This window comes from Rhinoraja longicauda, chromosome 4 (genome assembly GCF_053455715.1).
Source record: "Rhinoraja longicauda isolate Sanriku21f chromosome 4, sRhiLon1.1, whole genome shotgun sequence".
In the NCBI taxonomy this organism is placed as follows: Eukaryota; Metazoa; Chordata; class Chondrichthyes; order Rajiformes; family Arhynchobatidae; genus Rhinoraja; species Rhinoraja longicauda.
Window position 1 is genome coordinate 9506127 of NC_135956.1, and position 12229 is coordinate 9518355.

Genomic DNA, 12229 nt, shown 5'->3' on the forward strand with positions numbered 1-12229 from the left:
CCCCCTTCTCTCTTCCCCTCTCTCTTCCCCCTTCTCTCTTTCCCCCTCTCTCTTCCCCGCTTCTCTCTTCCCCCCTTCTCTCTTCCCCCTCTCTCTTCCCCCCTTCTCTCTTCCCCCCTCTCTCTTCCCCGCTTCTCTCTTCCCCCTTCTCTCCCCTCCCCCCCTTCTCTCTCCCCCCCCCCTTCTCTCTTTCCCCCCCTTCTCTCTTCCCCCTTCTCTCTTCCCCCTTCTCTCTCCCCCCCTCCCCCTCTCTTCCCCCTCTCTTCCCCTCCCTCACCGCTCGCCCCCGACACGTCCCCGGGCTGACGTCAGGACGTCCCCGCGTGCCCGCGCGCTCCACCCCTCCCCCTCCCTCCCCTGACGTGGCGCAGAGCGAGAGCGCGCGCACGAGCCGGCCAGCGCGAGCGCGAGAGAGAGAGAGAGAGAGGAGCTCGAGCGGCGTCCGCTCGTCCGTCCGCCCGCCAGCCCAGCCCGCCCGCCATCGCCTCCCGCACCGCACCGCCTCCACCCACACCGAGCGCCGTGAGGAGAAAACCAACACACCCACACGACATCGCCGCCCGCTTCGAGGTGAGCGGTTATTAATAGAGAGAGAGAGAGAGAGAGAGAGAGAGAGAGGGGGGAGAAAATACTTTTAATGGTGGCCGGGCGGGGCTGCGGACAGCACAAGGCCGCGGCCCACCACCCACTCACTCACCCACCCACCCGTTATTCCCCGCTCACACGGAACGGTACAGCCAGCCATCGCATCGGCTCACACACTGCTCGGTGGTTGTGGTGGGGGACTCGATGCTGTTCGTGTCTGGGGAGAGGGATGGTGCGGGTTGGTGCGGGTTGGAGAGCCGCCATCTTGGGCTGTGGAACGGCTCTCTTGTGGGAAGGAGGTGGGGGGGGGGGGGATCAGGGGGAGGAGGGAGAAGGGATCAGAGGGAGATCGGGGGGGGGGGGAGAAGGGTATAAAATAACTGCAGATGCTGGTATAAATCGACGGTATTTATTCACAAAATGCGGGTCAGGCAGCGTCTCAGGAGAGAAGGAATGGGTGACGTTTCGGGTCGAGACCCTTCTTCAGACTGATGTCAGGGGGGAGGGGGAAGTGGAGATCAGGAGGAGGAGGGGGCGAGAGGAGATCAGGAGGAGGAGGGGGGGGGAGAAGAGGGGGAGAGGAGATCAGGAGGGGGAGGGGAAGAGGAGATCAGGAGGGGGAGGGGGAAGAGGAGATCAGGAGGAGGAGGGGGGAGAGGAGATCAGGAGGAGGAGGGGAAAAGAGGAGATCAGGAGGAAGAGGGGGGAAGAGGAGATGAGGGGGAAGAGGAGATCAGGAGGAGGAGGGGAAAAGAGGGGATCAGGAGGAGGAGGGAAGATGAGATCAGGAGGAGGGGAAAAGAGGGGATCAGGAGGAGGAGGGAAGATGAGATCAGGAGGAGGAGGGGGAAAGAGGGGATCAGGAGGAGGAGCGAAGAGGAGATCAGGCGGAGGAGGGGGAAAGAGGGGATCAGGAGGAAGGAGGGGGAAGAGGAAATCAGGAGGGGGAAGAGGAGATCGGGGGAGGGAGGAGATGCGCAGAGGGAAAAGTGTGGGCGGGGAGGGTGATGGTAAAGATGGGGGAGAGAGAAAGGAGGGTGATGGTAAAATTGGTGGTAAAGCAGTGACATTGAAGGAGCGTGGTCAGGAGGGTGGGGTGGTGAAGTGGGCAGTGAGGGGCAGATGGTAAGGGGGGCGGCAAAGGGGTTGCAGTGAAGGAAGGGGTGGAAAGGGAGGTGGTGGGGTGATAGTACAGGGGCAGTGAGGGGTGGATGGTGGTGGGCGACGGGAAGGTGTAGTGAAGGGGGTAACGGTTGGGGGAGTTGGTAAAGGGGACAACGGAGTGACAAGGATGGTGGGTGGTATAGGGGGTTGCAAGGAGGGGTGGTAAAGGGGGCAGATGGGAAGGTGGAGTGATGATGAAGGGGCTTGTGAGGGGCGGATCTTGTATTCTGTGGTCATCACTTCCGAAGAGTCCACCAGGGACTATACTGGAAATATCCTGTACCCATATCCTGTACCCACTAGGGACATTTAGGGACCAGGGTGGTAAAGAGGGTAGGGGGGGGGGGGAGATTGGCAAATGGGGTGGCCGAAAGTGGGGTTGGTAAATGGGGAGGCCAAAAGGGTAGGTAAAGGGGGGTGATGGAGAGTGGGTTCAGTACAGAGGTGATGGGAAGGGGGTGGCAGCAAGGGGTGACAGTACAGACTATGACGGCGAGGGGTTGGTAAATGGGGGGACAGATGGGAAGGTGAGGTGGTGGCGGGGGGTGGTGGAAATGGGGTGGTAAAGTGGTTTGACGGAGGGGGGGGTTATAAAGGGTGAAGGAGTGGTGTGGTAAAGGGGTGAAAAGGGGAATGGTAAGTGGGGGGTATTGATGGGAAAGGACGGTAGTGATGGTAATGGGATGAAAGGGGAGGGGCAGAAAGGGGAAAGTGGGGGAAATGGAAGTAGGGAGGGGTAATGGATGGAGCGGGGGGTTGGGAACAGGATGGCATGGAGGGAAGAGGAAGAGTGGAGGCAGGAGTGATGGAGGGTGGGCGAAAAGGAAGGGCGGAGAAGAGGTTGAAAGTGGGGGGGAAGGAAGGGGGAGTTTGGAGAGTGGGGAAGTGGAAAATGGTGGGGGGGGGGAGGGTGTAGAGGAGGAGAGAGGGGGTTGCTGTGGCTTTATAATAAAATGTGCTCCTGACGCTTGGTGCTTTAGGTATTAAAGAATTTCACCTCCCACCCGATATTCGTTTCTAATCATCGTAAATTAATGAACCTGAATGTGGGGGGGGGGGGGGTGGTGGAGTTGTTCTGCCATTCAATAAGATTGGGGCCAATGTTCCACCTTTTCAGCATTGACATTGAATGGTACAGCACAGGAATGGGCTGTTCAGTCCACGCTGGCTAGTCTAAAGGTAGAATTTCATTGTTCTGTTGTTACATTTAAAGACTCTTGAACTAATCTCCTCTACACTTGATCCATATCCCACCGTTCCCTACATATCCATGTGCCCATGTAAAAGCCTCTTAAACGCCACTGTCGTATCTGACTCCATCACCATCACTGGCACCGTGTTCCAGGCTTCTGCCAATCTCTGTGTAAAATAAAAACTAGCCCTGCAAATTTGCCCCTTTCACCTTGAATCTTAATGTCACTGATTCCTCTTAATATTTTGGATATCTGTTTTAGTTTTAAATTTCAGCTTTCATAGCATTTGGTGTTAGAAAATTAAAAAATATATATCGAGTATTTCTCAGAAATCGTGGCTTATGGATAGAAAAGGTTTAGAGGGTAAAATGCAGGCAAATGGGACTAATGTAGATAAGATATCTTAATTGCCATGGAGCGCCTTTTCCATGCTGAATTACTACAAATGGTCTTCATCTTACTTTGACGATATGGTCCCCAGGTTTTGGGTAGCCTTACCAATAAAAGCACCTTCCACTGTATGCGCCATTCATCCCTCTCAGAATTTTGTATGTTTCAATTAAATCAAATTCTTTGGAGGCCAAATCGATCTCTTTATAGGACAGATCAACTATTCCAGACATCACTTTGGAGAACCTTCATTTTGAGAAACTTTGTGGCAGGTCTATCCTTCTTTTGGAGTGAGGATACCAAATTTGACACCATACTCCAGGTATGCTCTTGCCACGACCCTTTAAAATTGTAGTGAAACAATTCTATTCTAGCTCTCAAATCCTGTTGCAATGACGTATTTGCTGCTTTCAGTGATTTGTTTATTAGCACATTTGGGTCCCCTTTGAATAGTATTTTCCAGTCTTTTGCCATTTTTTTTAAAAAACTACAATTTACTGAATTTTGTTTCCAATTGTACACTTAACTGCCATGTTGCATCTTAACTTCTCGTTGCATTCCTACTTGGATTTGTGTCCTCAGCAAACTTGGAATTTTGTTACATTTGGTTCCCTGAGCCAAATATGTTGTAAACATTTGTGACCCAAGCAATGATCCTCCACTAATTGCAGCTTGTCAATCGAATCCTGTTGCTTTTTTTAAAATGTATTTATTCTCCCCCCCCCCAAAAATTGATAATAGCAGCATATTAGCAGTTAGCGTGGGAATTTTATAATGGTTCGCTCTTAAATAGTACTCAGTGACATTGGAATCAGTTATAATTACATTCCTCATGTAAATTTTGAACTTTTTCAGCCAAGAATCCACTGAATTCCCCAATCTCCAGATATTCCACCACTAGCACCTTGTTCCAATCCCTTTAACAATATGTGGTTTCGGCCACATTACAATTACAGATACAAATATATAGTGAAACAATGGGATAGTTAATGTAAACTGGTCATTGCTGTGATTATACCACCTTCGGGTCAAGGAGAATGCATTTCAGTATATGTTTACCTGGATATTTTCCAATATAAATATAGTAGGAATTTGTACCATCTCATGTTATGCTCACCAGCAGCCCGCCTTACTTGACTTAATTTTATCTTGTTTCATCCACAGAACTTCCTGTTCCTTTATGTTTTTCTCGGTTCACTTTAAATATTTAAACTCTGCGATAATCTTATGTGATTCAACTATTGCCATGTGACTTTGAGTTGTAACCATTCTTTTCTAAATGGTTTTTTTTCATATTAGATTTGCAAACTTTGATTTCTCCACACGTGGAAATATCCTCTGTAGACTATCATTCTTGCAAGGGAAAGGGCCCTAGTGCATTTGACCTAGACTTCCTTAATGAGGAATCCAAACTTGGCTACACTAATGACTGCTGCATCCTAATCACTAGGTTGCAAGTCAACCGTACATTGTACAACTATTATAAGGTGTTTGTTGAGACAGACAAGCGCATATTTGTGAACAGGTTGATAAAGTGGCCAGTTGCTGGAAAATTAATTGCTTTTGGATTTCATATGGATTTCCAAAGGAATGGAATTTTATAAGAACCAGATGAAAGACCAGAGTAAAATAAGATGGGTGCAGATTGAAATATGTTGGCCTTCAAAATTGATGGAAGGATTGGTTGGAAGCATGTCCAGTATAGAATTAACCATCTACTAAAAGCAAAACTGTATGAAAGTGCAACTAATTGAATAGCTGTTTGTCCATGCTAACTTGTTCAATGGGTCGAACAACATTTTTCTGTTATGCAGAATTCCACAGATGAGTATTGAAACCAGGATTAAAGCACATGATGAATTCTTCCTCTGCCCAGTGCAGGATCAGTATGTCCCATTGCTCCGTATTATTCCCATATTGCCTACATAGTGCTAGGCTTTTGAACCAATCACCTCTTTCACATCCACTTCCAGAGGTGTCATATCTTTCAGTTATTTCTTTAGTGTCCATTTAAAATATTTTTGACTACTATTTTGTACCAAATCTGCTGTTTTGCATTCATCACTGTATTTATTGTTGAGGGATGGCGCAGCTGGTAGAGCTGTCACCTCATATGACAAGAGACGCGGGTTCGATCCTGACCTCAGGTGCTGCCTGTGTGGAGTTTGCACATTCTTCGTGTGACCGCGTGGGTTTCCTCCTACATCCCAGAGGTGGGTTTATAAATTAATTGCTCTCTGTAAATTGTCCCTAGTGTGTTGGGAGTGGAAGAGAGAGTAGGATAACATAAAACGTGGTGGGCCGATGGGCCTATTTCCATACTGCTTCTTTCAAATCAATTCAATTAAATCAATTCATAATTACTGTATGTGTAGTGCCTACATTGTGAACTTCATTTGAACAAGGAATTTCATCGCAGCAAGGTGTAAACGACAATAAACTACTGTAGTCTGAATCTGAATTATTTATGTCTAGTTATTGAGAAATTGCAGCTGCTGATCTAGTGCAGTTACGGGACCAGTTGATCAAGTAATAATATCACTGCTAGAAATTTTTAATGTTGATTGACAGATGAATATTGACTGGGATATTGGGAAAACTAAACTATGTAGTGCGATGGGATCGTTATCGGATCTTACAACATTAACTTCCATTTCAATATATTCCAAATTTTGCATTGATCATTTTACTCATCCTATTCCCGTTCTAAAAACTAGATTGCTTGTGTACAGATTTGCTGATATTAAATTAAAATCATAATGAAACCCTTTGTTAAGATCCAGCTGGTAATGTATCAACTGAGACCTTAAAATGTCAGTGCTAAAAACTCTGGCTAAACATAAAATAAGCTCTTTCAGTGGTCTGGTGAATTTTAGTTTCCTCTTTCCACCCTCCCCTCAGCTCTTCGTAATAGTTGTACTACTGGTGCACAACTACTAGTTCATTTTGGATGTCCATGTGCATTTTTTCTTAATTATAAATAATGCAGTGGACGTTTGAATGTAGGCTTTCAGAATCCAAAGGTAAGGAGTAACAACAATTTAACATGATAGCTTTACAGCAGATTGCAACTTCCAATCTTGCGTTAAGTTTCTTTTTTTAAAAAATGATTTTGACAACTCAAACTGGTTCCCGTGTATATAATCTGTTTGTCATTAAACTGTTTCTCATAGTCTAATTCCAATTTGAGATGTAACGTGTTAGCTGACTACACCTTCCTAATATTTGTATCATCCATGTTACATAATAAATTTATCTTCCCAAAGCAGGAGATGATGTAATTGACGTGCTGTTACGAGTGAGCCAAAGGTTTCTGCCTTATTTATAATTGATATCTTTCGACCTCCAGTCTTTTGTTCTTTTCTCGCTCTTTTATAAAAGGGAACAATGTAATGGTTTGCAAGTAAAATATGCTTTGACAGTCTCCTTTCAAATAAGTGCAAGAATCACATGCATGATAAACAGTTTTTAAAAAGGCATTAATACAAGTCAGAGTTCTTCACCAATTGCCCTTTTGGTAATGGTTGAACAAATGGAAGTTTAGAATGCAGGCTGTTTGTTGCATCTTGTGGGCTGTGGACTTTTGAGAACTGCACCGTGCTCCTTTTGATGGGATATATCAGACCCTTCTCTTTTCCCATCCCCCCCCCCCCCCCCATCCCCATTTGCGACAGTAAAACCATGATTACTGCATATTTTCCATTTTGAAGATCAAACTGCAGATGCTGGAAATATGTAAAACAACCCTGAAATTTCTCAACATTCTGCAGATGAAGTTGCATCTGTGTGGGCAGGGAGTTAGAGTTTCAGACTGCGTCCAATGTCAACAGAATCTGATGACGGGTTTTTATTCTGAAATGTTAACTTTTCTCTTTCCACAGATGCAGCATTTTCTGTTTTAAAAAAATAATTTTTAATAATAATATAGGAAGAGTATTTCCCTTGAAATAATTTAGATGTCTAATTTACCTTTATAGGCATTTGTGATACGGGTGATATTTTTGCTATGGGAATAAGCAAGAAGGGTTAGTGTGTCTGAATGGAATAAATGAATGATAAGCTTACCATAGATTTTGTAAATTACTTGTCTTGTATTCCACTGTCTATTGCAGTCTTTTGAAATCGAATTTCTCTAGGATTTAGCATTTAGTAAAGCAAAATGCTAAAAATACTTGGTCAGATAGTGTTTCAAGTCAATCAGGAATCCATTCATATTTGCTCATGCAATGTCTGGCTCCGGGTGAGGAGGGGTTATGGATTGTTACATTTAAAATTTATATGGGAAGAAATAAAACTGGATATCATTTGAGCAGTCAGCTGATATCTTTCCAATTGTGAGAAGGCATCATTTCCTTGACTGGCCTTTGTAGAACAATCAAGGTTTTCAAAATGGAAGCAGACCACGTACTTTACCCTGCCAGTGGTGGCTTAGAAATGTAGTTTCTTTGCTTGTTTCTATTTTTTGATGTGAACTATTGGAAGTGATCAAAGTTATTCTTTCTTTGCTTCCAGCATAATTTTATTTACCTCGGTTTCAAGGAATTACCCATTTTAATTTGTTGTGTTTGGCTAGTTTTGTAACACAACTTGTAGAGCTACTGCCTCACACCTTTGATCCCGAACTCCAGTGCTGTCTGTGTGGAGTTTGCATGTTCTCCCTGTGACCACAAGGGTTTCCTCCAGGTGCTCTGGTTTCCTCCCACATCCCAAAGACGTGCTAGTTTGTAGTTTAATTGTCTTCTATAGCATTGCCCCAATGTGTTAGGGGATAGATGAGAAAGTGGGATAACATAGAACTAGCTTGAACTACTTGGCGTGAGCTGGTGTGCCAAAGGGCATGTTTCCATACTCAATCTTAACTTGAAGATAACCCAGTGATTGGAGCTTCTCATTTTCTATGGTCTCACATCTCTGGTAGACACTTCCTTCTCTGGCATCGGCCTGATAATCTATTTCATGCAGATTCTGGCTTTAATGCTGTAACTTAAGGCAAAGTAAAGCAAATTAAACTAAACATTAACTGGTGTACACTATGTACTCATCCTGAATCTGAGCAGCACATAATTTACTCTGCTTCCTCTTCTTCAGCCAGCATTATGTGCACGCTTGTACATTCCACCATAATGGTTTAATGGATATGGGCAGGCAATTGGTTACCTCTTCAACAGAAATCATGTTACTGCTTTGCAAACTCGAGCAATGGGCAATGCCAAAACATGAATGGTCAGTTGATATTATAATCAGATTAGCTATGATCTTATTTAATGGTAGAACTGGCTTGGGAGATCCATTGACCTCCTCCCTCATCTCCCATCATCAGCTTTTCACTGTACCTTGGTACACATGACAACAATAAACCTAAAAGTCTAAGATGGTGGAATGTGGTAGTATACAAAGTCAATAGAAATTATTTTGCCTTCTAGAGATAGACTGCTGATAATAAGATGGGCATGGACATTTATCCCTGGTCTCTGTACTACGCATAACCTGTGACTTGAATTGGATATTTCTTTGATTGACACTCATTCGGATGGTGGCTTGTTTCTGGCTGTCTGGGAATATTAGTTAACTTTCAGATGGACACTAAATGTTGGAGTAACTCAGCGCTAGTCAGGTAGCATTCCCGGAGAACATGTGTAGGTGACGTTTTGGGTCGGGACCCTTCAGAGTTACTCAAGCATTTTGTCTTTCCTTGGTAAACTGGCATCTGCAGTTCCTTGTTTCTACATTTTTTCAGATAAAGCCATACAGCACGGAAACTGGCCCTGTGGCCCAACTTGCTATGCCAATTAAGATGTCCCATTTGCCTCTGATCTGAGACCATGGCGAGATTTGTGGATGAGAACTAGTTTACATAAAGGAAATGTGAACGGTATACAATATCAAATAATTAGATGTAACTGAATATAGTGCTTGAATTTATGCAATGTTTTTGCAGTGTTTATGTCCACTGTTGGAAATAATGAAATTACTAGGCTAAATGCAACTTTTCATGCAAATTGTCTTAATTCACAATTTCAAATATCTCTGCTGATAAATTCCAAGATTTTCCATGGCTAACAGTAACATACAGTGCCCTCCATAATGTTTGGGACAAAGACCCATCATTTAATTATTTGCCTCTGTACTCCACAATTTGAGATTTTACTTATCACATCCGCAAAAGATTCCAGAAGATTAGTCAAGCATGATTTCCCTTTCATAAATCCATGCTGACTTGGACTTATCCTTTTACCGCTATCCAAATGCACCATTATCACCTCTTTAATAAATGACTCCAGCATCTTCCCCACCACTGATGTCAGGCTAACTGGTCTGTAATTCCCCGATTTCTCTCTCCCTCCTTTCTTAAAAAGTGCGATGACATTTGCTACCCTCCAATCCACAGGAACTGATCCCGAATCTATAATAATAATAATAATAATGCATTTTATTTATATAGCGCTTTTCATATACTCAAAGACGCTTTACAGAGATTTTGAGAACATAGGGAAATGAATAAATAGATAAATAAGTAAATAAATAAATGAACAGAGAAAGGAGACAGAAGGTGAGGTGAACATTGGAAAATGATCGCCAATGCATCCACGATTTCTAGAGCCACTTCCTTAAGTACCCTTGGATGCAGACCATCAGGCCCTGGGGATTTATCAGCCTTCAGTCCCATCAGTCTACCCAACATCATTTCCTGCCTAATGTGAATTTCCTTCAGTTCCTCCGTCACCCTAGGACCTCTGTCCACTAGTACATCTGGGAGATTGTTTGTGTCGTCCTTAGTGAAGACAGATCCAAAGTACCTGTTCAACTCGTCTGCCATTTCTTTGTTCCTCATAATAAATTCACCTGCTTCTGTCTTCAAGGGACCCACATTTGTCTTAACTATTTTTTTTCTCTTCACATACCTAAAGAAGATTTTACTATTCTCATTTATATTCTTGGCTAGCTTACCTTCGTGCCTCATCTTTTCTCCCCGTATTGGCTTTTTAGTTATCTTCTGTTGCTCTTTAAAAGAGACTAATCCTTTTGCTTCCCGCTCATCTTTGCTAGGTTATACTACTATTTTATTTTTATACTGTCCTTCACTTCCCTTGTCAGCCACGGTCGCCTCTTACTCCCCTTCGAATCTTTCTTCCTCTTTGGATTGAACTGATCCTGCACGTTCTGTATTATTCACAGAAATACCTGCCATTGTTGTTCCACCGTCTTCCCTGCTAGGGTTTCTTTCCAGTCAACTCTGGCCAGCTCCTCCCTCATGCCTCCATAGTCCCCCTTGCTCAACTGCAATACTGACACTTCCGATTTTCCCTTCTCCCTCTCAAATTGTAGATTCAAACTTATCATATCAACTTATCGACTGATTCAATGTCACCCCTTGAAAGGGACTGAATATCATTCCTTACCAACAGCAACCCCATCCCCTCTGCCACCTGTCTGTCTTTTTGATAGGTCGTATACTACTGAATATTCAGCTCCCAGCCCTGGTCCTCCTGCAGCCATGTCTCTGTGATTCCTACAACATCATACTTGCCAATATCTAACTGAGCCTCAAGCTCATCCACTTTATTTTTTATACTTCGCGCATTCAAATACAACACTTTAACTTCGGTATTCACCACCTCTCACACTAGTGGCCCTGACTGTAGTCTCTTATCCCTTCTCAAACTTTCCTTCCCATTAATTCGGGAGTCTTTTAAACTTTTCCTGTAATCACTTCCCCCTTAACTCCATCTTTATATTCCCAATTTGTCAACCCCCCCGCCCACTATTTAGTTTAAACCCACACGTGTAGCACCAGCGCTGGTCCCTCTCCAGTTAAGGCGTAACCCATCCCTTTTGTACAGGTCACCCCTACCCCAGAAGAGATCCCAGTGGTCTAGAAATCTAAATCCCTGCACCAGCCCCGCAGCCATACATTCATATCCCCTATCTCCCTGTTCCCGCCCTCACTAGCACGAGGTACAGGAAGCAATCCAGAGATAACCACCCTAGAAGTCCTGGTTTTCAGTCTTCTTCCTAACTCTAAACTCACTTGGCAGAACCTCCTTCCACTTCATCCCGACGTCGTTCGTGCCGACATGCACAACTACTTCTGGCTGTTTACCTTCCCTCTCGAGGATGTTCCGAAGTCAGTCCATGACATCTTTATCCCTGGCACCAGGGAGGCAACAGACCATCCTCAAGTCTCGCTTGCCGCCACAGAATCTCCTGTCCGCACCTCGGACAATGGAGTCACCCACTACTATGGCTCTGCCCGACGGCGGTCTCCCTGGACAAGTCTCATTGCCGAGATTGGAGCCACTGACCTGTCCGCCGCTCGGACTGGAAGCGTCTTCTGCCCCAACAGCTCCCAAGAGGGCGTACCTGTTTTCATTAGGCACAGCCACTGGGGTCTTCTGCTCTCCACGTTTACTCCCAGTCACCCACCTTCTCTCTTCCTGCATCATTGATGTGACATCATTACTGTACGTCCTGTCCAGGAAGCTCTCGTTGTCCCAGATGGCCCTGAGGTCATTCAGCTACTTCTCCAGTCCCCAACACGGTCACTCAGGAGCTGTACCTGGACACAATTCCTGCAGGTGTAGTCTCCAGAAGCTCCATCGGCGTCCCTGACCGCCCACATCCCACAGGAAACACTCTGCACTAACCTGCCTGCCATTTCAAGTCCAGCCAACGGTCGTTCTCGCTGCTGGTTCTCCCGACCTTCACTGAAAAGAAGGAGGCATTTAAACACACCTGAGCAATTATAAACACCTGTGAAGCATTATGGTGCCCTGAAATGGCGGGAACTATGTTTTAACACAGCCATAATTTCTACATAGTGAAACCAAAATGTGTAAAAATACCCCTTAATATAATCTGACAATGTGCACTTTAACCACATGTGATTTTTTTTCTAT

At 44.6% G+C, this 12229-nt stretch overlaps 1 protein-coding gene across 1 annotated transcript in view; it reads left to right on the top strand.

Moving 5' to 3' along the window:
* Nucleotides 1-368: 368 nt before the first annotated feature.
* The window catches only part of arf1 (ADP-ribosylation factor 1), a 40641-nt gene continuing 28780 nt past the window's right edge, over nt 369-12229 (top strand). The window contains exon 1 of the mRNA XM_078397148.1: nt 369-570. The gene's annotated coding sequence lies outside the window, so the exon portion shown is untranslated. The remainder of the gene's footprint in view (nt 571-12229) is intronic.